This window comes from Girardinichthys multiradiatus, chromosome 5 (assembly GCF_021462225.1).
Source record: "Girardinichthys multiradiatus isolate DD_20200921_A chromosome 5, DD_fGirMul_XY1, whole genome shotgun sequence".
In the NCBI taxonomy this organism is placed as follows: Eukaryota; Metazoa; Chordata; class Actinopteri; order Cyprinodontiformes; family Goodeidae; genus Girardinichthys; species Girardinichthys multiradiatus.
In genome coordinates this window covers 8,525,213-8,553,159 of record NC_061798.1, presented here as the reverse complement: position 1 = coordinate 8,553,159, position 27,947 = coordinate 8,525,213, and the positions used below count along the sequence as shown (strand labels likewise).

General features: G+C 39.2%; 2 long non-coding RNA genes across 4 annotated transcripts; one reads left to right on the top strand and one right to left on the bottom strand.

The window, feature by feature from the left end:
- Positions 1-10,501: 10,501 nt before the first annotated feature.
- On the top strand, positions 10,502-27,598 carry LOC124867746. Of its 3 annotated transcripts, none has more exons than XR_007038135.1 (5): positions 10,502-10,918; positions 26,356-26,471; positions 26,556-26,966; positions 27,037-27,120; positions 27,231-27,598. It is a non-coding gene; the product is annotated as an uncharacterized LOC124867746 (long non-coding RNA). The 3 variants fall into 3 exon arrangements; XR_007038136.1 differs by lacking the exon at positions 10,502-10,918 and adding an exon at positions 25,372-25,593; XR_007038134.1 differs by lacking the exon at positions 10,502-10,918 and having other exon boundaries at positions 25,372-26,471.
- Positions 11,628-19,916, bottom strand: LOC124867744. The gene is made up of 4 exons (XR_007038133.1): positions 19,463-19,916; positions 19,291-19,366; positions 17,903-18,241; positions 11,628-16,582 (listed from the first exon to the last, which is right to left on the bottom strand). It is a non-coding gene; the product is annotated as an uncharacterized LOC124867744 (long non-coding RNA).
- Positions 27,599-27,947: the final 349 nt, after the last annotated feature.

Sequence of the window (27,947 nt, the reverse complement as noted above, 5' to 3'; positions counted from 1 at the left end):
GCCGGCTGAGGCTCTGTAGATCCGGCGACGGCCGGCTGAGGCTCTGTAGATCCGGCGACGGCCGGCTGAGGCTCTGTAGATCCGGCGACGGCCGGCTGAGGCTCTGTAGATCCGGCGACGGCCGGCTGAGGCTCTGTAGATCCGGCGACGGCCGGCTGAGGCTCTGCAGATCCGGCGACGGCCGGCTGAGGCTCTGCAGATCCGGCGACGGCCGGCTGAGGCTCTGCAGATCCGGCGACGGCCGGCTGAGGCTCTGCAGATCCGGCGACGGCCGGCTGAGGCTCTGCAGATCCGGCGACGGCCGGCTGAGGCTCTGTAGGCTTAGCTGCATGCTGTGAGTCCAGAGGCATGGCTGCCTTAACGGCCACGAGAAGAGGATCGAAGGGACCTCCAGCGGAGAGTGGAGCTGGAGCGTCTAGCCATCCCTCTGCAAGAAACTCATCTAGTAAGATGGTGTGCACATCAGCCAGATCCTGAGGATTGCTAAGCAAGTGAGGAACACACTCTAGGCAACGTGACTTCATAAGTTCCTTTTTGATCTCCTGCAACCCAGCCTGAACCCATGGCGGAGCAGGAGGTCGTAATGACGACCGGAGATCAGCAGAGGGCATGACGAGCTCAGGCGCTGCTGTTGCTGCAGCTGTGGATGAGACGAGCTCAGGCGTTGTTGTTGCTGCAGCTGTGGATGAGACGAGCTCAGGCGTTGCTGTTGCTGCAGCTGTGGATGAGACGAGCTCAGGCGTTGCTGTTGCTGCAGCTGTGGACGTGACGAGCTCAGGCGCGGCTGCTGCTGCTGCTGCTGCGGACTGCTTGCGGCGCCGTCGACATCTCCGACGAGGTGTGGCAGGCTCCGAACTGGGAGAGTGCGCTGCAGGCAACTCTGGCTCCGAAAACGAGGAGGAAAAGCAGACTGGAGCCAGTGACTTACTCCGGGGATGAGGAGAGGGTCTGTGGCGCAGCGGACCGGTACCCGGAAGAGGCCTAGCCAGTCTTGTGCCCCAAAACGGTGACCGCTGCTCTCTCTCCTCTGCAGCCTGACGTGCGCTCTTTTCCGCGGCACGTCGGAAGTACTCAAACAAAGTAATCCTCTCATTGTCTGCTTGGTCCATCTGTGGGCTGGTTCGTAATGTCGGGGGAGGACTGTGGGTCGGACCAAAGCGCAGACAAGAGCTCGGTAGCCGCATCTTAGTACTTCCTTGTTTATTCAAAAAAAATCCAAAACGTAACAAAAACACTGCAGGGATGAATCATAAGTACAGTCCAAAACTTACATGAACTCTGCAGGTCACTTAAGGCAAAAATGTAGCATAGTTTCCAAACGAAGCATAGACATGGTAGGGAACGGGGTAGTAACAGAACGAACCAGCGAGGAACTAAGCAAACAGAACTACTAATATACACAGAGCACAAAGAGGGGAACAAAAGGCAGGTAATCAAAGAAACAGGGAACAGGTGTGACATGGACGCAGGGAGACAGAGGGAGCAGGTGAACTTAATAAGACTAAGACATGAGGAAAGGGACTGGCAAAATAAACCATAAAGTCCAAAAATGTCACTCCATGACATGTACGTAGCCCATTAGTCTTACTTACTTCTTTCATTTTGCTGGTAGTTTAGTTGGATTGTTTTAGCATAGTAAAGAGTTTGTTGATTGAAATATGTTTGACTTTGAGTTGACTTATTTTTGTTAATAAATTCTTGTATTTTAAGAAATTGTGTGAATTCATTCCATATGTATGCAGAGTTTTGCTGTTCAATAATGTCAGAGCTTGGCTCATCCCTTTCAATTTTGTCCTAATACCACTGCCTTATTGGGCTGGTATTCACAGGACAACCCTTCACACACCAAAATATTATTAAGTATATTAAGTATTAATATTAAATAATATATTCATAATCACAACATACCAAACACATTAAATTCAAAAATAGATTTCCAAACTACTTTAAATATCTGAAATGGAAATTAAATGTTGTTGTAGCTTATATTATGCAAGTTTTTTCAAAGGACTGTTGTAGATGCTGATGGCTGTGGGCAGGAAGGATCTCCTGTAGCGCTCCGTCTTACAGCACATCTGAAGAAGCCTCTGACTGAAGACACTCTTGTTGTTGTAGGACAGTCTCATGAAGAGGATGCTCAGCGTTCTCCATAATGTTCTTCATTTTATGAAGAATCCTTTGCACAATGATCTCCAGAGGATCTAGATGAGTCTCCAAAACAGAGCCAGCCTTCTTTATTAGCTTGTTGAACTTTTGCAAGTCCCTGGCTCTGATGCTGCTACCCCAGCAGATGATGGCAGAAGAGATTACACTCTCCACAACAGGCCTATAGAAGATATGCAGCATCTTGCTGCAAACACTGAAGGTCCTAAGCTTCCTCAAGAAATACAGTCTGCTCTGTCCCTTCTTGTAGACGGCTTCACAGGTGCATCTACTAGTCTGTTGTCCAGGTGAACACCCAGATATTTATACTCCTCTACCACTCCCTCTTCTTCCCCCATGATGGAAATATAGTTTGAACTATTCCTGTTTCTCTCAAAGTCTACAATCATCTCCTTTGTTTTATTCATGTTCAAGATGAGATGATTGCTTCCACACGATGCCACAAACTGGTCCACCAGCTCGCAGTTTGTTGTTCATCTCTGATCCATCCCATGAGTGCAGAATCATCTGAGTATTTCTGCAGATGACAAGAGTGTGTCTTGTACTTGAAGTCTGAGGTGTATGGAGTTGTTTCTATTTATTTCAGAAGAAAAATGCCCAGATAAATATAAGTTCCAACTCATGACTTTGAGGTTTTATGATGCATTTAGTTTTGTTTGCTCCAGTTCCAACAATTTTTAAACAATTTCTCTTTTTTATTAACCTTGGACTGTAAAGATTGCAGGTTTAAAAAAATTATTAAAATTATCTACGTTTCAAAACCAATTAGAAATATGCATCATCACTGCATATGACACTGTTAAACTGAGCAGATGGTAGCACGCAATCTGATATGCTCAGAAATCTGGTTTTACAGTCAACCCAAAGTTGTCACAGTCTAATTAAGATAAAATTAAGAAATCCAAAATCTGTATTTGCATGCTGAGAATGAACTAAACTACATAGTCTGAGGTGGTTGTTCTCAAAGCATATCTGAGTATAGTTTCTGATTTTCAATGCTACTCTACATCGGGTCATCACTTATTTGTACAGTTCATCTCATCAGACTGAATTGTATCTTTTGTGCTTTCTGAATATGAAGTTATATTGTGTTATGCTTTCTGCTTCTGAGTATTAATTTGAAATAATTGATTCATGCACATCTAGCAGACACTTGACTCATTTTGTTTACTGGTGTAATGATATGCTCAGCTCATAAAATTGGACACTGTGTAATAAGTGGTTTCGCAATAATCGTATTAGAAGGTTTTTGCCATGTTTTGCGAAAATGAAAATAAAACACATTTTTATTCACAAATAGAGTATACAAATAATCAGCACAGAATGTTCCAGTCTAGGTTTGACTACTCCATATATTGTAATATTAATGCTAGTTATATTTATTCCTTTTGACATTAAGTGGGCCTAAGGACTTTCTGTTTTTTCACAAATAAAACAAAGGTCTTAATAATCAGAAACAAAATTTTGAAGAACCCCTTTTCAGTGTGGAATTGTCCAGTGCAAGTTTGGTCAAGGGCAGCACAGTGCAACTCCGCCTCTTGCCAAGTGACTGCTGGAGATAGGCACCAGCATCTCATGTGCAGCATAAGTGGTAAAAGAAAAAATAATCTACCTAGGAAGTACACCCCCAGTCTTACACTGCCACAACCAGACTAAATATTTAGTACAAGGCTGGATGGACCCATCTGAAAATAGTAACTAAAACTGAGACTCATTGGAGCAGGCAACATATTCCCTATATGTTATTGTCCAGTTCTAGTGAGCCTGTTTCATGTTGCTAGCTGACAGCAGTGGCACCCGGTGGGTTCCTCTGCCGCTGTGTCCCAAATGCCTTCAGGTTCCAGGTATTGGAGCAACTGTTGCCTGTCTATCATGTTAAAACCAATCTGCCCATTCTTCTCTGACCTCTAAAATCAACAAGTCATTTTCATCCACACAACTACCTACATATTTTCTCTTTTTGGAATCAGTTTCTGTAAACCCTAAAGATGATTGCAAGTGTGGCGTACCAAAAACCATTCTAGATGTCTAAATACATTGAGTTCCTGCTATGTAATTGGCTGAGCTCCATTCACAATTGAATATGTGTACCTAATATAGAGCCCTCTCAATATCATTGAAGAAAAGAAAGATATGTTCACTGGAGGACAGGTTTCCACTATAATGTCCTCTTGCAGACATATTATTGAGACATATTGAGTCAGTGAAATCAGCATAAGCAGCTTAACACCTACAATCCAGACACCATCCTCTACTAATTCTACACTCAAAGAGTATTTTATTTGTAATTCTCAGATCAATAAAGGTCAATACAAGAAAATACTTTTTTACAGAGGCATTGAATAAAGATACACATGGCCATACAAATAAAGGTGCCACAAAGCATGTATGTTCCAGCAAATCTAAAAAGTAACAAAAACAACTAAATTTTAAAATTCAATTCCATTTGAGTCAGCCACTGACTGACCAACTGAATTCCATTTGAGTGCAAATAATGCATTTTCACTAGATGTATTTAGAAGTCACAGAGTAAGGTTTGTTACTAGAAAAGTACATAATATCAGAACATTTAGTCTAAGGGTTAGAAGAAAGCAGCCTGAGGTTCTCATTAGCATTCATTACTAGGATTATACCAGAACTTCTTAGCTTCTATATTTTCAAAAGGTCCCATCTGGCCCACTTTCCATCTTCTTAAATCTCTGTGTGCCGGCTGCTTTCCCATGCATGAACTGACAAGCCAGCACTCCACAGAACTATGTCTGACACAGTTCTGTGGAGTAATATACAATCAGCTTTCCATGCTGTGGAGGCTAAATACAATCTTATCTCAAGTCTTTACAAACCTCAAATTTTAGGTTTGATATTTTTATACCCTTGACAGATTAAAAAAAATAGTTTTTATGACTTTACTTATTTACAACAAAGGGAATATTGTGGAAAAAAACAGGGTCAATATTTCTCATTTAACAACACTGCATCCAGAGATATTGTTAAGATTTTTATATTTTGGTGGCTATTCCCAATCCAGAAAGTTTGTATTTTTCACTGTTGGACCATTTTATTTGCAGTGTATAATGAGACAGTTTCCTCATTTCCTGATTTAGGTGAGTTAGGGTCACTTTACTAAATTCCATAATAATGAGTGAGATGTTTGTATAACTTAAGTATGTACATAAGATTACTATACCATTAAATGATTTAGGAAAGTTAAGATGATAATGTAGTTTTGTAGGCTTATGATTAAAAGTGAATTCATGGCGTTTGAGGTATTTGGAGAAATGCTTGTGGATATACTTCAAGGCAACACCACAACAAAAAAAAGTTTTCTTGTTACTGATCATAAAATCTGATTGAATTTATGAAAATGATGAAATGAGAAAAAAATTTAAATTAACATAAAGCTTTTGAAACCAATACTTGTGGTAGGTAATGTGTATTTGTTATTTCAAAGTACTGCTATTGACAATTTTTATTGTGTACCATATATTCACTTGATTTTCAAATGACAAAATAGGCTCGGCATATAGAAAATGACCTCAGAACAATGAAGCTGTCATAATCACTGAGTGTTTGGTTTCTGTTCTTTTTGGTGTTTTTAGTCTGTGTTCATTATCATTAGTTAGATGTTGCTTTCCTAATTATTCCTTGTGCTTAGTTTCTTTGGTTATTTTATGTGTATTCTTGTTTATTCCCTTTAGATCTTCATTTGTCTTTTTCTTTCTTTAGTGTTCTGCTTATTTCTAGTTTTCTCCTTTGTTTCTCAGCCTTCCCTCTACACAGCCACCTGGCAATTAAGCTTATTCATCCCATCTGTGCCTGCCAGTTACCTCGATCTTTCTCACGTGTCTCCATGCCTTCTCCTCACTTTTCCCTGTATTTAAGCTCCCTGGTTGTCATTATTATTTACTGGTTCCTTTCATGTTCCTTGTTGCTTCATTGTCCGCTGCATAGACATTAATGCGTAGACGCTTCTTTGACGGAGTTGGCTCGCTGCTGAGATGTAACCATGTGTCTGCCATATTGCTGGAGGCAAGGCTGCAATGTGAACTAATACAACTTGATTTTTATAAAGCACATCTTAACAGAGATTTACATTAAATGGTTTGAACAATTCCATGCTGCACACGTAAAGGTGCGTTCATAATGAACGAATATTTTGCCTCATTTGTGTGCTTTTGCCCGCAAACTAGATGGGGCACCACCAAAGACCACAGCACAAGAATTATCACTATTATCACTTCATTATGAATATGCTAAAAGAATAAACAGCAGAACCAGCCTCAATAAAAACACTGTGCCAGATGTCTCTGCCTTTTCACTCACCCTTGGGTAGAGATTTTGAAGTCTAAAACATCTTGACAGAGCAAAGGGTGCTATTCTGTAAAAATCAGGATGGTTACCTCATCCAAACATTCATGTGAGCAACTCCTAACTGTAAGGTCACACTTGTAGTCTGCAGTTGTACATATAATCTGCTCAACTGCACAATTTGCACATTCTGTGAAACTATTTTAAATGCTTCTGTGAAACAGTTATATTGCTTTCATCATGTTTTATATGTTACCTTAATTAATTAAATTACCTGTGTGTGAAATAAAGCTTGTTTATGCTGATCTCTTAGTACTCGGTACATAGAATTTTCCCTGTAGTTGTCTTGACAATCTTATCGCGGTGACACCACCATGATACATTTGCTCTAAGTTTCCTACTTTTCTCATTCAATGAACCTGCAGAATTTCCTACAAATATTATGTTTCTATACACTGAATCGATTAGATCGTGCCAAGTGCATACAAACAAAGAGAGAGATGGTTAAAACTGCCACTGTGTTCATGTTGACCAATCACAGACAAACTTGTGAAAATGTTACTGTATCTTACAGGCGCTTCCTTTTTTCATGCCTGATGTTTAACATTAGCCACCCTGGTCGTTATAATCCCTGCACTTCCAGATTACTATCAACAGGAGCAGTAGTGCTTCCTTGATGAGCCAAAGGTTCTACCTGCAGGAATAGTTTCCTTACATTTCATCAGCAGAGGGAAACAGAGAATGAACTTGGCTTTTATATTTAGGACTCAAGCCTATTCAGCACATTCTCTGTCAGAAGTCAGGTTAATAGCTAACTTTAGCCTGTGCATCAACCTGTTTCCTTGCTCACACACAGATGGGCTTGCTCTGGTGCACTTGCAAAGTCCTCGCTTGCTCCTAGAGGAGCCCCATCTCCTATGCTGCTGGCTAAAAGGTGTCGATCCGTTTAACTTCTCGATTAATGATTCAGGAAGGCCAATGGCCCTGAACTGGACGGCTGTTCTAGAAATCTGCAGAATCTACTGATTGCCAGTCACCCCGGCCTTTATGAGTCAAGAGAAGTCCATGCCTTGACAGGTCAGGGTTGTTTTGGCAGAAAATGGAAGACCAACACGCTATGCCTGATTGGTGACTATTTTCACGACTATCGATAAGTGTGTTTTGTTTGATGCCTTGACTTAAAAACCTTTAAAAACCATGTTCCTGGCTTGGAACTTTCCATAGATTTAGAAGCTTTGCAGGTATATCATCATGCATTGTGCATTGTGACTGTTATAGACTTACACCACTATGCAACAAGCAGTTTCCCCACAAAACACTCCACATGTTGCCAGGTAACAGCTGATTATACATCCCATCATCCAGCATTGTTTCAATGAAATACACATATTTGTGGGCAGATTGTACTGTAGATTTATGCTTTTAGGCAGAGAAGTCTACAAAAACTGTTCTAACAACACTGAGCCATGTGAACATCAGAGGTTGGAACAATTATTCCAGGGTCAATTCACATTTGCAGTAATGTTTGGTAAAAGGTTAGTGCTTCACATAAATCTCTGCAGTTTGTTGTTAAAATGGCTTTTATCTTTGTGTTCCAGGCCCATTTTCCCTGTCCTTTCTGCTTGTATTTCATCCTTCCATCCCTGCTCAGTGTTTCTGTCTTTCAGCCTGTTATGTTCTCTCTGATGCAGCTGGTTCCCCCTCTCGCTGCTAATTTGTGTGTGGCCCTAACGTGGCCACTCACCTGAACCTCGACCACCCAGCTGTCAGGGTGATAATGGAAACCTGGCTGGGAGGAGATAACATCCCACTTGGGTATTTGACTGTCCCCATACACACAAGTGCACAAACATGAACACACAAGTTAAGTCGGGGCAGACGGCTAGAAACCTCTCAGTTGCCATAGGAACTTGACCTGAAGCCCAGCATACACTCCTATCATCGTAAACTGACCTAACAACCCCTAATGTGTACATTGGCCAGAAGAGGTGCTCACAGGAGACAAACACAGAGATGAGAAACACAGCAGCAAGATGCCTCACAAAAATACTGGCTTCTTTTCATCAGATAACAAGCAAAAACAGTTGTCACCTACACCACCAGCAACTGTGATTACATAAAGTAAAGAAATACTGAAGTAAAAACAATAGGCTGTACACTGAAAAATATTTATGCCTGAATGCTTCTGTTTTGTGTTGTAAAATTGTTCTAGCCTTATTAGGAATAAAACAGTTTGTTGTATATTAAGATTGCTGTTTTCGATTAAACAAACCCTTCAAAAAATTTGAACATCTTGTACCCTTGTATTAAAGATCTTTCAATTTTCAATCTGTCCACAAGGTTTCAAGGTTAGCTTGGTCCACCTGGTGGTCACAGGTGAGTGTTACAGCTTTAGGAAAACATTTTGCTGTATGTATGAAGTATATACAGGGGTTGGACAATGAAACTGAAACACCTGGTTTTAGACCACAATAATTTATTAGTATGGTGTAGGGCCTCCGTTTGCGGCCAATACAGCGTCAGTTCGTCTTGGGAATGACATATACAAGTCCTGCACAGTGGTCAGAGGGATTTTAAGCCATTCTTCTTGCAGGATAGTGGCCAGGTCACTACGTGATACTGGTGGAGGAAAACGTTTCCTGACTCGCTCCTCCAAAACACCCCAAAGTGGTTCAATAATATTTAGATCTGGTGACTGTGCAGGCCATGGGAGATGTTCAACTTCACTTTCATGTTCATCAAACCAATCTTTCACCAGTCTTGCTGTGTGTATTGGTGCATTGTCATCCTGATACACGGCACCGCCTTCAGGATACAATGTTTGAACCATTGGATGCACATGGTCCTCAAGAATGGTTCGGTAGTCCTTGGCAGTGACGCGCCCATCTAGCACAAGTATTGGGCCAAGGGAATGCCATGATATGGCAGCCCAAAGCATCACTGATTCACCCCCATGCTTCACTCTGGGCATGCAACAGTCTGGGTGGTCTGCTTCTTTGGGGCTTCTCCACACCGTAACTCTTCCGGATGTGGGGAAAATAGTAAAGGTGGACTCATCAGAGAACAATACATGTTTCACATTGTCCACACCCCAAGATTTGCGCTCCTTGCACCATTGAAACCGACGTTTGGCATTGGCATGAGTGACCAAAGATTTGGCTATAGCAGCCTGGCCGTGTATATTGACCCTGTGGAGCTCCTGACGGACAGTTCTGGTGGAAACAGGAGAGTTGAGGTGCACATTTAATTCTGCCGTGATTTGGGCAGCCGTGGTTTTATGTTTTTTGGATACAATCCGGGTTAGCCCCCGAACATCCCTTTCAGACAGCTTCCTCTTATGTCCACAGTTAATCCTGTTGGATGTGGTTCATCCTTCTTGGTGGTATGCTGACATTACCCTGGAGACCGTGGCTCTTGATACATCACAAAGACTTGCTGTCTTGGTCACCGATGCGCCAGCAAGACGTGCACCAACAATTAGTCCTCTTTTGAACTCTGGTATGTCACCCATAATGTTGTGTGCATTTCAATATTTTGAGCAAAACTGTGCTCTTACCCTGCTAATTGAACCTTCACACTCTGCTCTTACTGGTGCAATGTGCAATCAATGAAGACTGGCTACCAGGCTGGTCCAATTTAGCCATGAAACCTCCCACACTAAAATGACAGGTGTTTCAGTTTCATTGTCCAACCCCTGTATATATATATATATATATATATATATATATACTTATCAAATTATTTAATCTACAAAATATTGCTTCGATGTTTCTTCCAAAATGCATAAGCATCAGTAGTGACATCTGGATTTGAAAAATATCTGTCTTTCTTGGCTAATAGTTTGTATGAGGTTTATGTAAATGCAACTGCTTATTAATAGTTGTGTTTCAAGCTTTTAACTAAGTATTTCATTGAGAATAATTTTTTTTAAGCATAAAACCTTTTTTAAGCATTAAAAACTAAAAGACTGCACACCAACAGAGAAACAGAGAATTGGTGAGGTTACATGTGAATTCTAGAATTGCGCCGCTTAAGGTGGCAGCCGGTTGGAGTAGCTCTGTTACTTTTCATTCCGATTAATCCTTTTTAAGAACTTAAATTCCTCTTGTGGTGAATAAAAATGAATTTTTTTGGACAATTGTCCTCTGGTATCGGATGCTGTTCAGCTGGAAAGATTTTTGCAGATGTTTTTTTGCTGTTGGACATTTGTTATGATACATCACCATGGCAACAAGTTGTTTTTTTTACAAACGGGAGGAGCTGATCAATATCTCAAGAGCTCAAACAATACTTTAACTAAAACCCCAAATCCTTGATGAGTTGGAAAGGAGGCACCGTGGAGGCAGAGCAGGAGCAAAGAAAAGAGAGAGAAGGAAGAAGATCAAACCATCTCATCCATTGATTATTCAATTCAATTCAATTCAAAAATACTTTATTCATCCCAAAGGTAAATGAAATGTTGTGTAGCTCATATTATGCAGGTTTCTTCAAAGAGCTGTTGTAGATGGTGATGGCTGTGGGCAGGAAGGATCTCCTGTTGAGGTCTGTATTACAGCAGATCTGAAGATTTGAAAATTTATTTGGTAATTTGTCCAGCATGCTTGTATTTAATGTGCTTTGGTCAGAGCTAGCATTGCATGTTACTACCAACAAGTGTATCAACAGAATATATTATATAACATGAAGCAGCCAAAAGTCTCACTTTTTCCACACATAATCAGTCCATGTTTTATTTGTGATGGCTTTACTGGACTACAGTAAAGTAGCTGTCTGTCAAATCAGTCAAACTCCATCTTGTGAGAAGATGTTGTTTGGACTTAGAAATTGAATTCAGCTAATGCTACATATGGATGGGAATTTGCAATACTGATATACAATCTGTCTGCTATTTCCATAGAGACTGAATAAAAAACAAGTTGATGCTGCATCTATTTATCATGGATAAATATAGAGGTGGAACGTTTGGAGAAAGAAGTTACTGATTTAATTTAATAACCAGACCTGAATATGTCAGTGCACATTTTGTTGTAAATAATATACATTCGTTCAACATATCCCTATTCACAGGTGTTCAAGTCTAGCTGTATATAGGGTAGTGCCTCTTCTGATTTAGAGATGAAAGCTCTTTTTGTGACAGAAAAAAATGTTTTTAAAAATAAATTGTAAAGATCAGATTTTATTTAAAGCTCAAAATATGTTTTAGACATTGCCTTCTTTACAATTCAAAATGATTAAAATTTGCCTTTCTTGATTTACTGGTAATCTCGATAAGCTTGAATAAAAAACAGTGAAAAACACAGATATTATACATTACATTTGTCTGACTTTGAGCTCCAATGGGTTAAAGTCATGTGGGAGCAAAAAAAAAAAAACAACAACAACACAGAACTAATTTCTTGTGTCTTCAAGAATAAGCTTTACAGCAGGTAAACCACTAAAAGTTCCCAAATACAAAACACCAATCAGAAAACAGATTGAAAAGACATAAAATCACAAGCTTGATAAATTGCATTCTCTTTCTTACAGTTTTTCTTACAGTTTTCTTTCTTACAGTTTTAACTTTAAATTTTTGCTTAAAATTACAGAAATTTCCTTTACATTCTTGAATGTGAAGATATTTTTTTCTTTGAAGACTGGCTGGTTAAATATTGATGAAACTAGTTTAGAAACTGAAAAAGAGACTTTAAAATGTATTAGCTCAGTCTCAGGAGAGCAACATTTTATTTATTCATGCAACAATTCTAATATGCTCTTCAGCATAAACAAACAAAAACTCAAAAATGCAACTATAAAGATATGACTTTAAAAAAATGCATTGTAGGTCATAAATCATACCAAACAGGATTAGGTCATTTTGCTTGCCTATGCCTTAAAGGAACAGTTCAGATGTTTTGAAGGGATGTTCTCTGACATTATTATCAGTAATAGTTGCCTTACCTAAAGAACTCAGAGTAAAAACATTCAGCTCTATAGGATACAAAGCTATGTTAGCGGATCTTAACCATCTACACTTTTCACAAGAGACATTAGTTATAATGTTGTCGTTTTTTTAACAAAACTACATCAGTGTTACACCAAAATTATATTGCTTGATGATGCGGCTGTGTTGTTTCACAACAGGTTGTGATTTGTGCAGCAGCTATGAAGATGGTATATTTCTGTGTTTTCTCAAACCTTGTAGCTGTTTGGATATGATCCCAGTGGACCACTGATCAACCAATTGAGAGGACTAATATAGCAATGTCAACGTAAATTTAGTGTGGTAATAAGGACGTTGTTCGACTAAGGCCCCTATTTTACAACAACATTTTGTGGTGAAAACAGAAAAGTTTAGTTGTTTTTCTGTTTGTTTACATGACATCATTGCAATGTTAACTATGAAAATGGCACAATTTGAAAATGGCTTCCAGAGTGTAATGGTTTGAAAATGTCCCGGTCTCTGTTGTCGTCTTGATGGAAAAAAATTGAAACTTTCTTATAGGGAAGCCCTGGCTCATACGCAGCGCAATATAACTGAAACCAGTAGAAATGAATGCACACACACACACACACACACACACACACACACACACACACACAGCATAATTGATGCTGACCGTTTAACAACCCACAGAAGACAGAGATATCAACAATGACAACGGCGTGTTGCAGAGTACTTACTTGTGCCGCTGACTCTTTTGAATCTAATGACGGTTCTCCAACAAAGTGGTCATTTTCTCACCCGTTTTGTAAGCAGTAATTGTTTTCCTATGTTATTGAGTTTCAAAAAACATACCGCCAACTAATAGTTTGGTCTGGGAGTTACACAATTTTCACATCTCCACTGTTGCCTGTTGAGTATTTAATTAAAACATTGTGTTGCAGATGTGTTAACAGAAACAGAAAAAAAAAAAAAAAAAAAAATCCAGTTTTCAATAGATTGTTGTCGTGTAAACAGAGCCTAAAAAAACAGCAATCTCTCGAGAACCTGTAAATGGTTCAAATAAGCTAATATAGTGCTGTATCTGCTGGCCTTCCACCGCCGTGAGGATTTATTCAATGTTTACAAACTCACAGCAACATGAAATCTTTCTACCATATTAGAGGCTTATAAGCAGCTCATCAGCACATTAGTGATTGCGATTAAGAGATTTATCTCAAGCAGAATATATTATTGTGTTTGTATGTCTGTCATGTCTGTATGTGAATGCACTTGTGCACTCTGCAAGTCACTTGGAAGTATTTGCTCACAGTGATCCTCAGCTGCCCTATAGTGTTGCCATAACCAATGTGTGTGAATAATCTGGCCTTTAAAAGCTCAAGCTTTACCCTAATTCAGTGGCACGACAGGCAGAGAGCTTTTATGACTTGAACAAGGAGCACTGAACCATTAAAAAATAGGAGCTTTTACCCTGAAGATGGATTTGTGATCTGGTGAAGAGTTGTTTATTTTAGCTGAGTGTTGGTCTGGTTTTATGTTGAAATTAAGTAAATTTGTAAACATCTGGAAGTTGCGTGCTTCTGTTAATCCATATCAAAATTCCCCATCATGCAAATGTAAACAATTGTTCTCTTAGATTTCTTCAATCAAAATAAGGTTCAGAGCTGGTCCAACATTTTAAGAACCTAACAGTGGGGGGATTTGAAATACTACTTGCATTGAAGCTCATCATCCATTCCAGCTGCACTAACATTGTTGTATTGATTATTTAACGGTTTATTTTGTCCTAAGAATCCTAGGATTGAAAATTTAGAAACATTTTAAATTCCTGGGTGGGGCTAGGCGACCTAAAGAGCAGCTTAATTTGCTTCTATTTTGGTAAATAAGCTTGCGCTGCCAATACCCCTGAACTAAATACTCTTACTGCTGTCCTGTACCTTTGCCGCAGCCAGGTTAATGGTGACACTTCAGTGTTGAAACTGTACTGCAGACTTTTTATTCAAGACATTACCCTGGGCTGTTGCTTTTTATTCATTATTTATTTCTTTGCGAGCAGTAGCCCATCCCTCTTAAATAAACCCAAAACAAAACCAGTTGTATGATTTCATTATTTGTCTCAACTGATTTTATAACATGCTTTTGTTTCTGATAATGACTACATTAAAGGAAACACAATAGCCCCTATTTATGTGCACATTGGAGAAAATGGGGAAATATTTTTAAGGTTCAGTTACTGAGCTCAAGATTTCTCTGGCGGACGACGGTTGCTGACTGTTTAAGTAGATTTTAGAGCCCTGAAAAACCCTGACTAGGGTGTAAAGCGATTTAAGAAGTCTTTGGCTATATATCTCTCCTATGAAATTACACACAGTAGCGCAGTCGTATTTTCTTTGAGCATAGTAATCAGTGGTTACACTTTATGTAGATTTAATCTTTGGGTCATGTCAAAATTTATAACTGCATTCTGGCTTTGGGCTTGGACAGTGGGACCTTTCAGCAGGAGATTGTTGAAGTGAGCCTTCAGACACAGACACTATGGAGCTGTGCATTGAATTACTAAAGAGGAGTCTGCTTTAGACCGACTGGTGATTTGTTTTTGCTGTACATGCCAAGAAAGGCAGTTCTGCACAAAACTGTGCCGAAAATATTGCAATTTGATCTTAAAAGTGTTAAAAAAGTGCCATGACCTTAACTAGCAGTTGAAACTAGACTGATTCATGCTTATTTTGACAAGTCTGAAATGAAATTAACATTAGTAGAGACATTATTTGTGTGACAAATTACGTTTCGGGTTTTCCACATGCCTTTAAGTCACTGTTCTAGGCAATACCCATCATTTGCGATTTCATCACTTAAAAATCTTAGGGAAATGTCTCTCTCTTCCTCAATGCAGCATATTCTGCTGGTGAGCTCATTAAAACATTGAATAAATAGGGCCCTTGAATGACATTTGTTTACAATGACACATTTTTGTTTTTATCACCTTGAGTGTTGCTGTGGTGACATCCAGTGAAAATTAGGAATTACACATGGAGTTCGTCCTATGATGATTACTACACCCACATCTGTGCCAGTTTTAATGAGACCCAATGTCTGGCCTGTGTTGTTTTTTTTTTGTAGCCACATGTGTTGCTCCAAATTATTGGACCACCAGAGGGCAGCATCTATCCACATACCACAAACAGACCTGTTCCTTTACAGATTATTACAATGTGTTCTGCTAATAAGTATTTCAAAGTAAAACGGCGGTGCTTATCATGGTAATATACAACACAGTCAATCATTCACATTATTATTAGGTCAGTATATACCCTGCAAACTGTTTTCACCCGCTACACATACCATTAACAGTGAAACATGGTATAAATACATGTATATACTCTAGTCCTAAATTTGAGCCAGCAGCCAGGCTGCTATACTTTTATATAAGTGTACTTTCTCTTAGTGTATTCCACGTTGTGTGTTAGAAGCCAACAAACCTTGCTGTCTCATCTAAAGCTCTGTATCAGCCAAATGCTTTAATAGTTTAAAAATGATCAGAAATCTTGTTGTCACCTTTCAACAGCCAGTAATTGTGTTTTGCTTACCTGAGGCAAGAATTAAAAGAAAGGATCATAAATATTCAAACCTGTTAAGATAACTCACCCACCTCTGTGTTTTGCTGCTCTAGTTTTTAAATGGAAAAGTAAAACAAATGTCAGTACCATCTTATTACTGATTGCCATTCACTCTCATGTGTCATCATGGTGTGTGATGTGTTTTTACTTTGCACAGTTAATTATTTCAGCATGACAATAAGCGAGACTAAAATAGCCAAAGCAATCTTCACAGCTTTCTGTTGTCTGACTCTGTTTCCATCAGAAATGCTGTATCCTGTAGCACCTATCGAGGCCTGATGTCCATGTTTCAGAACAAAAGTACTTGCAATGTATTTACTGGATGTAGAACCTTTTAAAGAACAGTTGTATGGCTTGTGTGAACCTTTCTCCTGTGTACCATTGAAGGTCAGCCAACTGTGGATAATCATCCAGCCATGGTTATCCACGCTTTTAGCAGTGTGCTGAGTCACAGACCCATCTGATATGTTTCGAGAGCCATGAAACCAGTGCACATCTCCATCTGGGTAGACATGGTTGAAGGTGCAGGATGGACCGTCACGCTTTAAAACAGTGTCAACTGTCCCACAACACTCTAAAGGAAAGACAATGAGAAGTCTGTTGAAATGCATTTGTTTTCTACATTGCAGTCTCAGTCACTGTGCAAATTCTTAATACTGTTCTAACAAACACCCAATGGTCGCTTTATTAGCTATAGTGTTTAATTACTTCTTTACTCAAATATAGAATCAGCCAATCACATGGCAAGAAATCAGTGCATTTAGGCATCTAGACCTGGGAAAGACCATCCCTTAATCAGAATGGTAAAGAAAGGGAATTTAACTTATTTTGAATGTGGCATGCTTGTTGGTGCCAGAGGTGCTTCCCTGAGTGTTTTTAATTGCAAAACATATCTTGTTGTTGATGTCAAAGGTTAGAGAAGAACAGCCAGCCCTGTTTGAGGTTTAGAAAGGAAGTGTCAATAATCACTTGTTATAACCAGCATATGATGTTTACAATCTCTGAACAAACAACATGGCAGTTCTTGAAATAGATGGGCTATAGCAGGAGAATACCAGGTGTCCCTCCTGTTTGCCGAGAACAGGAAACCGAGGCACACATTTGCACAGGTTCACAAAGATCGGACAACAGATTTGCAAAATGTTGATTGGTCTGATGAGTCTCCATTTCAGCCATGACATTTAGATAACATGCGTCAGAATTAGGCATAACTGAACCATGGATCCATCCAACCTTCCACCAACAGATTAGTGAGGATAGTACAATGGGGAATATTTTTTGTGACACATAGTACAAACTGAGTGTTGTTTAAATGCCTCGACCTACCAGAGTTCTGTTACTGACTATGTCCATCTCTTTATGACTGGTCATAAAGGGATGGAGTCCCCATCTTTTGATACCTACTTCCAGTAGGCTAATGCAACATGTCACAAAGCTCAAATCATCTCAAACTGATTTCTTGAAAATTACAATGGCTCCGTTGTACTCCAGCAGCCTTCACAGTCCCCAGATCTCAATCAAACAGAGAGGCTTTAGGATGTGGTGGAACAGGAGATTTGTATCATGGATGTGACAAATCTGCTCCAACTATGATTTTATCATGACAATATGGACCAGAATCTCTCAGGAATGTTTTTGATATACTTTTACACATTCCTAGTTGTTCTTTGGTGAATTTCAAGAAATCTAAAAACAAGGGCAGGAAAAAGAATCTCCAAAATACACAATTTCTAATGCAGGAAGCAAGTGGATAAAGTCCAGTTTTACAGAGCTCAAAGATATGTTAAGTATGACTGAATGATCAGAGTTCTTTAAACATTTACCACAATTGCCTTTTGAACAACAATAAAGAACTTTAACATTAGTGTAGAAAGTTTAAAACATAGACTCTGACCTTGCAGCTGCACTCTTGTGTAATTATGGGCCACTCCTTTGTTGGAGTGCAGTTTGCACATGTAGCGCTTCAAGTTTCCACTCTCCAAAGGCAGCACTGTTTGAAAGACCAGAGATAGTCGTCCATCTTTAAACTGGCAACGGAAATCACTTTGAAAGTGTCTCTGCAGTGTGGTCATTGTTTCCTGACTGTCCACAGAACATAAAGGCATATTTCCTTGGGACCACTCCATGCGTTTGACTGATAGTCCGTGCTGAGGTGATGATGTGTTGCAGTGTAGAGAAACTGGTTTGCCACACTCTGCTGTAACCATGGGGCTCACCTCCAATCTCACTGACTCTGTACACCAAGGTGTAAAAATACAGACAGTAATTTAACAAAATATTTGCATTCCTGTTTATTGTAGATTAGTATTTATTGAAATGTCGTTAATTTAACTGGTCACCGGCAAGTAGGAAAGTCAAAGGCAAATATATTTATTTCAGATAAATAAATAAATAAATAAATAAAACTATTCCTTATAAAACGAAGCAGCAAGTCATTATAAAACGCTAATTACTAAAAGTGTGACCACCTCTATAAAAGCAGGAATAGCAAGTTTGTTGGTATAGAACATACTGCTGTGCAACCCAGTGTCAAGGCATTTTGGACAGTTGCTTTCTTCCTATGACTGAAAGTCTCAGTGGATTCACCCAAAGGTAGATTGCAAAAAAACAAGACTTCCAACTCAGACTCCATAGTTTTCAGTTAGCATGTTAAATGTTTATGACAGGGCAATTAGAGAAAGAAAAAACTAATATGGTTTTTCTCAAAAATTGCCCACAAAACAGCTTATTTCTTCATAAAGAATATGGCACTACCACCAAGGTTTTCATAGTGGGACAAGCTAAGCTGAGGCATATTTAGCCGTAATGCACATAACTCTGTTAGGATAGAGTCAGGTTCAGGATATTAGCTCATGATTAGATGACGATTTGGGCTTGTTTTGTAGCCACAGGAGTTGGTCCCCTCACAGTTACGCAGTTGACCATGAACTCCCCTGTACACTCTATTATTCTTGTATCCGATGTTACTTGTCGGACACATGACCTCACCTCACACTGGGTCGTGCAACAGGACAAGAATCACAGTGTTGCAATCATCCAGTCAAAGACCTGAGCTCAGCGTGATTGAAATTCTGCAGCAGAACCCACAGCTGTGGATCAACAAATGCCAAAAAATCCTATATGAAATGTGGACCAAATGTTCTTCTCAACAATGAGAAAATTAATATGAATTACTTCAGGTTATGAAGCAGAGTCATAACATGCACTGTGATTTTCCTATGATTGCATTCTTTCTGACTTTTTTAACACTGAGACGTCAAAAAGGAGATATCGTACACCTACCTTGTCTTGTGAAAGTAAATGCAGGTAAAAGGCAGAACAAAACTGTGTACTCCATTGTGAACTCTCCCGCATTTCACTGTAACATGAGAAGCTTCAAATAAAATCTGCTCGCTGCAACACACACTCTAAGAAATCAACAGTAAATAAGGTCAAACTGCTTGACAAGTCTTACCTTTGGGTGTAGGATGCTTGTTTCTTCTTAGCTCTTCTGCTGCTTGTCCCAGAGTCAGAGACACTTTTGTTTCCTTACATTTTTTATGGACATAAGGTCAATTATTACAAAACTGCAGAAGGATGTCTGCCAACATGCCACACTGGAGGGCGTGAACTAAAACCTATAAAACAAGGAGACCGCATATGAAGTGTGTTTGCCTGCCCATGTGAGAGAGAGACACAGAGAGAATACAGAGAGAGAGTGATGGACAGGAAGAGAAACAGAAACCAGAGGCTAAGAGTGAAAAGCTTTCATGAAGCAGTAAAAAAATGACAAGTGGAGACTTTTATGATTTCTTTGATGTGTCAATTGTTCTGCCTAAAATGTTATGCTGATACTGTAGCTGACTTTTCAAGCTTTCCCATTATGGCCAAAGGGGAAATGTTGTAATGTGTTAAAGAGCCACTTGCACTGAGTGAAGACCTTCATTATGTCTGGTTGTAAAGTGATGACTCATTTCTGGTAAGTAGTTGTAAACCCCCTCTCTCTCTTAACAATGCTTCCTCCCAAGAAAACACACGCACGCATGCACGCACACACACCCTGCACATAAACTGTTTAGAGTTTTACCTTTAGGCCGCCGCTACAGAGCACTGCTTACTAAAACCACAGAGACAGTTTCTTCCCCCAGGCTGTTTCTCTGTTGAACATTTAATAGAGTACCAAACAACAGCATACAGATTGTTGCAAATGCACCTTTTTATTTATATATGTGTATATTTGTATATTGTATATATGTATACTCTTTTTTGCAAAAAAAAAAAAAAAGAGAGAGCAAAGAGTACCGGAGTCATATTCCTTGTTTCTATGTACGAACTTGGCAATAAACTGATTCTGATTCTATATAAATAAAACTGAAATCCTTTTTCAAGAAACTCATTCAACGGAAAAATTTTGGTCGGACCAATGGGAGATCAGATAACGTATTCGCATGGTACATCAGCTGGTGTGGCTATATTCATTAATAACGTTCCAGGGAAAATAAGATATACAAAACATGATACTGACGGCCATCGGTCTCTCGCCATATTACATGTTGAGGACTCATTAATAATCCTAGATAATATTTATGCTTACTGCAAAATTTCAAAAACTAAGGAGCTTCTGACAATTATTGAAGTAAATTTTGAACAACTTAAATAAAGATTCCGTACTATTTTATTAGGTGGGGACTGGAATATGGTTATGGATGAAGGGCTTGACACCCAAACACCCACAGACACCCAAACAAATTTTCAAACTCCCATCCAAACCATATTTTGTCTGACTTCTGTAAAAACTTAGGACTTATTGATTTGTGGAGAGATAAACATGTTAACAAAAATCAGTTTTCGTGGTGAAAATCAGATGCATCAAGCAGCTCTAGAATAGATTTCTGGTTAGGAACAGATGATATTCTCAAACTAACATCAGACTGTAATATGTCTCCAACTCTTCTTACAGATCATTGCAGCATGAATTTATTAATTACTCCTCTTCCTGAGAATTTGAGACATAGAAGGTACTGGAAACGCAATTCAAATCTTTTAAAATATAATCTCTTTTGCAGGGAAATTAAAGAACATGTGGAAAAGATCCATATAGATGACTCAATAATGACATACACCAGGAAATGGGAATACTTAAAATATAAGAAACGGGCTCAATCTATCTCTTTTAGCAAAAACAATGACATGGAAGAAGTAAGGTTAGTAAAAGGTCTAAACTCATTATGTGTTAAACAGACACAGACTGATGCAGACAAAAATAACCTTCTAACCTTACAATCTAAACTAGACACCATCTATGAAAGAAAGGCCCAGGGTGCTTTTAGACCCAGACCCAGAGCAGAATGGATTGAAGAAGGAGAAAAAAACAGTGCATACTTCTGCAGGCTAGAAAAGAGGAGGCAAGTTAATAACCACATACCATCCCTTCTTATTAACATTGAGGAATGCACAAACCAAATTATAATTGCAAAAGAAATTAGCAACTTTTATAAAAACGTTTACTGCTCTTCTTTTTCAAACCAAGACAGTGACCTGACATTTTTGGGATTGTCTCAGAGAATTTATATTCCAGGTCTTTAAAGAGATCATATGTAAAAACTCTTTTCCACACAGTATGAAGCAGGGTATCATCACCCTTATAACAAAACCAGGAAGAAACAGAACGGTTCTAGATAACTACTGTCCAATCACCCTCCTAAACTGTGACTACAAATTATTGGGGTATATTTACACAAACAGATTAAAGACTGGTCTCAAGGATGTTATTTCTGAAACACAAACAGGTTTTATGTACAAAAGATCAATACACAACAACATCAGACTAGTGCAGGATTTACTTGAGTATAGTGATCTCATTGAGGATAAAGGCTTTCCTTTTCTTAGACTTCTACAAAGCCTTTGATATGTTGGAGCATCAGTTTTTTTTCAAAGTCTTACACATGTTTGGTTTTGGGCCAAATTTTTGTAGAATAATAAAAAGCTTTTACAACGGCACCACAAGTTCGGTTGCTCTTCCACATGGTACTTTCCCACATTTTACCATTAATAGGGGAGTAAAGCAGGGCTGCAATATTTTTCCCTTCCTCTTTATCTTGGTTGTCTAAGTGATGGCTATCTTCACAAAAAACTCAAATATACCAAAATTATAATCAGCCAACTAGCTGATGACACCACGATTTTTTTGAAGAGTTTAGACCAAACTCCTAAAGTTCTTGAGTTAATTAATACATTTTCCAAAGCATCAGAATTTACTTTAAACCTACAGAAATCTGAACTGATGGCGATTCATGACACTAATCTCACAGAAGCGTGCGGTAATCCCATTAAATCCTCGGTGACATATCTTGGAATTCTAATAACTAAAGACGCTAAACTTAGTGAAACTGTTAACTTAGAGAATAAAATCCAAAACTACAAATCTCAGTTAAATAGATGGCTTCAAAGAGATCTGACACTGTTCAGGAGAACCTATTTAACCAAAATGGAGGCACTGTCTCGATGTATATACCCTGCATATTCTATGGCCATAACCAACAAATATATTAAAGCTATAAATCAATTAAACTTTAACTTCATCTGGAAAAATAGAGTCCACTACTTAAAGAAAGCAAACATGGTAAAAGACTTTAAAGATGGTTGTTTACAAGCCCTTCACTTTGAATGCTCAAATGCGGTCTTAAAAATAAACTGGCCGAAATCCTTGTTAATGAATAGAATTAGTATATGGTACTGTCTTCCCAAAGGTTTGTTTAAAAAAATTGGGTGCATAGATTTGTTCTTAGACGTGACTTTGCTGTTGATAGACTCCCTGTTAAGATTGCTTCCTTTCACAAACAGGTGTTGTTATGTTGGAAACTTATGTACGCGCACAATTTTACTCCCCGCCAAACTCCTATCTGGAATAATAGATATGTGCTATATAGAAATAAGTCTCTGTATTTGGATCGCTGCATGGAAAAGGGCATTTGGTCCATAAGACATTTTCCAAATGACAATGGAGGTTGGTTGTCTTTTGATGATTTTTGCTTATTGTATAATTTAAACTTCTCGCGTACTAAGTTTAACACTGTAATAAACTTTATCCTTACTGCAATATTTGGTTCAAAATAGAAGCACTCAAACAGCTTACCTTCAGTTACCCACACTTCAAACATATGGACTAAACTTTTTGGATAAAAGTAACTAATACATGGCTGCGTCAGAATCTAACTAACCTTATATTTCCTGCAAGACCAAATAGAAACTCCATTTTAAATTTGTTTTCTGACTCAGAGGTCAACAAGTGGAGAACTGCTTACCTTAAATAGCCCTTAAGTCCTAAAGCTAAAGAAATACATTTTAAAATTCTCAATAACATTTTTCCATCCAGAGAACTGTTAAGACAAAGATTCAGTTTCGACACTAACAGCTGGACCTTTTGCGACAACAATATTGAAACAACAGACCATCTCTTTTTCTATTGTGTACACACTGGAACATTTTGGGAAAACGTTCAGGCCTGGATCTTAACAAAACATTCCCTTCCCCGTTCCTTAAAAAGAGAGGATATAATATTTGGAACCACCCTCAAAGACAGAATAACTGACCTTATACTTAACCTGCTGATCCTTGCCAAATTCTTCATCCAGTCCTGTAAATGGGGAAACAGAAAACCTGACTTTTCAGCCTTTAAAAACCTGCTGATAGACGACCACCTGAGAACCTTAAAATTGATGTAAAGCAATAATAGTGTACAGCTCCTTGACACCTATGAAGAACTGAACTTATTTGATGAGAATTAGTGCTTCTCTGTAGTTTATTTGCAAAAAGTACAATGTAAAAGTGAACCGCATCAAATGAGAATAGTCTACTTTTGAAACGAAGGACTTTCCTAATGTGAATATACCCTACAAGTCAAACTCTGGACTTGGTCTTAACCAGTGCTTTGAATTTATATCTAAGAAGATAGATCCTCATCATGAGGTACACTTTTTAAGAAATCTTTATAGATGTGGCGTAAATACCAGCAAAATTAGTACAAGGGTATGAAACATTAATTCATTGGAAAAATATCTTTCCCCAGATCAGTTGAACGCATACAAGTGGTTTTTTGTTGTTTTAATCTCTAACACCACCACACCTTCAGCTGACTTGAGCTTTGATATGTCCTTTATTTGTTTTGGAACAGCTCTTTCTAACCTAGCAGCCCTTTGTTAACCTACATATCCTTCATTTCTTGCACTGTTGATTCAAGCAAGTAAAAAACAAATGTCTTAGATTAATCATACCGAGGACTATAATTTTTGATTGTGTAACCTTACAAACGGCACCCTATAAAGAAAAGTGTTACTCAGCATTTTGTTGGAGGTTTGCAGTGTTTTGACCATAGACATTCCAACAATACTTTTCAAACCTGTTCTTGAACAAAACATGAACCCGAATGCTACTGCATTCCAACTTCTGCGCTGTTTTAGTAGTATTGTACTCTATGGTTGTATTGTAGCGCTGTTTCTGGTAGGAAAATTGTTCAAAATGGTCAAGAAATGATTACTTCTTGAGGAACAAAACATATATGGGAACAACAATCTCATCATTTTAAGGAAAATGGAAAAAATCACGATTTAATGGTATAGCTAGGACATAGCTTTCCAATATATATAATTTGCAGTGAAGCAGCCTATGGGTCTGTTAAGACCATAAGCTGGTACCAAAGTAGATGGCTACAAGCTACAAGAAACATCTCTCTCAAATTATTGCAGTCAAAGGTGGTTAACACTAGCTATTGGAGGAATTGTGCCCTTACCTTTTCCTCAGTTAGAAAACACGTTGTCTAGATCTTTGGTCTAATAATTAAATTAAGGTGCATTTTTTTGTTCCGGCCAGTGGATTTCGTCTCTTCTTTTTGCAGATGACGTGGTCCTGCTGGACTCCTCTAGCAAAGACCTACAGCATGCACCGGGGCGGTTTGCAGCTGAATGCGAAGCGGCTGGGATGAGGATCAGCTCCTCCAAGTCCAAGCCACTGAAAAGGGTGGCTTGCCCTCTGCAGATTGGAGGGGAGGTCCTGCCTCAAGTGGAGGAGTTCAAGTATCTCGCGGTCTTGTTCATGAGTGAGGGAAGAATGGAGCAGAAGATCGACAGTCAGATTGATGCCTCTTCCGCAGTAATGAGGACACCGTGCCGGTCTGCTGTGGTGAAGAGAAAGCTGAGCAAAAAACGAAGCTCTTGATTTAGCGGTTGCTCTACATTCCTACCCTCACCTATGGTCATGGACTTTGGGTCATGACCGAAAGAACGAGATCCCGGATACAAGCGGCTGAAATGAGCTTCCTCTGTAGGGTGGCCGGGCACTCCCTTAGAGATAGGGTGAGGAGCTCCACATCCAGAGGAGTCAGTTGAGGTGGCTCGGGCATCTGTTTAGGATGCCTCGTGGACGCCTCTCTCGGGATGTGTTCCTCCTCCCGGTGGAAGGAGGCCCAAGGGATGGCCCAGGACACGCTGGAGGGACTATGTCTCTCGGCTGGCCTCGGACCACCTTGGTCTCCCCCCGGAGGAGCAGGAGGAGGTGTCTGGGGAGAGGGAAGTCAACAACAAGAGACAAGAGAGATTTTTTAATGCCGATGTAATTAAATTACTTTTTTATCCAGAGATTAAAAATAAGATTAAGAATTTTGTTTTAAGATGTTATTGGGGTGTCGTAATTATTTCTTACAACTGTGCGTTTCGGAGGACAAATCTTTGAATGGGATGCAAGTAGTATATGTTCCCGGTGTTTGGCACCCTGTTTAACAAATTTACTACCTTCTAGGAACAGGTGATACTGACATGTTAGCTCTTTTAGGACGTGATACACTTACAAGATGAAATTCAAAGGTACTATGGTTTCTCTTGAAGGATTGGCTGAAATCCTAAATCAGTGGACGAGTCAAAGCATGTTTTAATCTATGTTACTCTCAAGCTTTGTGAGGAATAAAGGGAAATTAAAAGCAGAAACAGTCAGACATCTAACAGTATAACAGTTTTCCCAACTGGCATAAATAACTATCATTTAGGTGTTCCTATCTATCTATTTTTGTTATTTATTTATTGTTTTTTTAAGAGCTGCCATAACACTATAACATTGGCACTACTTTAATACAGAAGACTAAGAACATTTGGTTTTAAATTGCACTTTTAAACACAGTTTGAACATTGTTTTATAGTTATTCTATGTTGTCTTGAACTAACTCCCGGGACCTATTCCTTATTGTTTATAAGTGCCCTTCTTCCTTGTTTCATGTAGGCTATCTTTTGTGTATAGTATTAATATATTCCCCTGAGAGTTCATTGTTATTGTTGGGGCTGGAGTTTTTTGTTATGCGTTTGACTGTGTTTTGACTCCTAGTAGGCGCTAGTGCTCAGCAGTGGTGGAGACAGGTGTTTTCCATCCCGGTGATTGAGTCCTGGAGTACTTAAGCAGGAAGAGGCCAGCATCTCATCGCTTGAGTATTAGCCTCTGTGGTAGCTACTCAGCCCACCTCGCACAAACCAGGTTTTGAGTACTTTGCCTTTGACTACGTTTAACCTGTTTTTTGTTCTTCTTAGTGAACTGAACCGGCGACTACCTGGAGGTTACCCAGGCTGGCCCCGGTGGCTTCGTTCCCAAGCTAACCTTGTTCCAAGGACCTTCCAAGGACTAAACCAGTGACTACCTGTAGGTTACCCAGGCTGGCCCCGGTGGCTTCGTTTTGCACTAGTTTCGTTCCAAGGACATCCCCAGGACAGATCTACAACACACACCTACCCGTCGCTGAACTCTGGATTTTCCCCGGCTGGCTGCTTCCGGACTCAGATCTCTGGAGCTCATTCAACCTAACCTGTCCACCCTCCACCTCGCCTGCACTTCAAGCTCTGGCCCTTGTAACCAAGGAATCATTGGACTTACCATTGTTTCCTCCTTCACTTCTTCTCCAGTCTAAATCCCTCTTCTCCTGGTGGATTGCCTACCTCCTCCTAGTAAGAAACATAACACATTTAAGTTCCGGTTTCGTTTACTGTGCCACTTACCTGTCGTTTCCCTTTACAGTTGTTCCGGCTCACCATACCGCTCCAGTCACCTTAAATAAACTTTTCAAACTTGTACCTGTTTCCCTTGAGCGTGATTCTGCATGTGAGTCAGAGCCATACGCAACACTATGACAGTTAGGTTATGTCAGTAATGCTTGTTATTTTAAGTCGTGTTTGGCTTAGTTCACCTCATTTTCTTTTTGAACCATTTAGGAATTCTTTTTTGAATAATGTAGTAAAGACAAAAATTCAATCTGGGAGACTCGCCTCTCATCCAGCTTCACCCAATGGCTTCTCCGTGCGTCTCCACGCCAACCAATCACCTTCAAGTCTGTAATATCCTCAGCCAATGATCCTTCAAGGCTCCGCATTTAAATTCTCCCATTCATGGATCTCTCTGCTGTCAGTCGAGCTTTGACTCTCCTCCACCCCATCGCCTCCATCGGATTCTCAGTTCCATTACCATCAGGCCTCCTCTCCATCAACAGTACAGATCTGGGGGGAAGACAATTCCAATTCATCAGTTCATGCATTATCAGCATTCATGTCTTCTTCTGGGGTCTGAGCGCCAAACAAATAAACCTCCATTGTGTAACTTCTCTAATCGCATTTTGTGTTTCTTATTGTGAGTCTCTACAGAATTGAATTTGCTTTTCCATGGAAGATGTTAACTATATATTTTTATGCCTTTGTCCTTACTGTTTGTTCCTGTATAACAGTGTAAAAATGTGTACCAAATACAGCCAAAAGAACTAATTAGGATACCAGATTAAATATTTAGTTCTATACTTAGAAAATAAATATTATTTTAATAAATAAAAGCAGCTAATTAAACACCGTTGATAATTTGTCATCCTGAAGGTTGGTTTCATTCAGCAAATCATTCTTAAAAATGTTATTTTATTAAAATAATGTTTTATCTGATCTTGC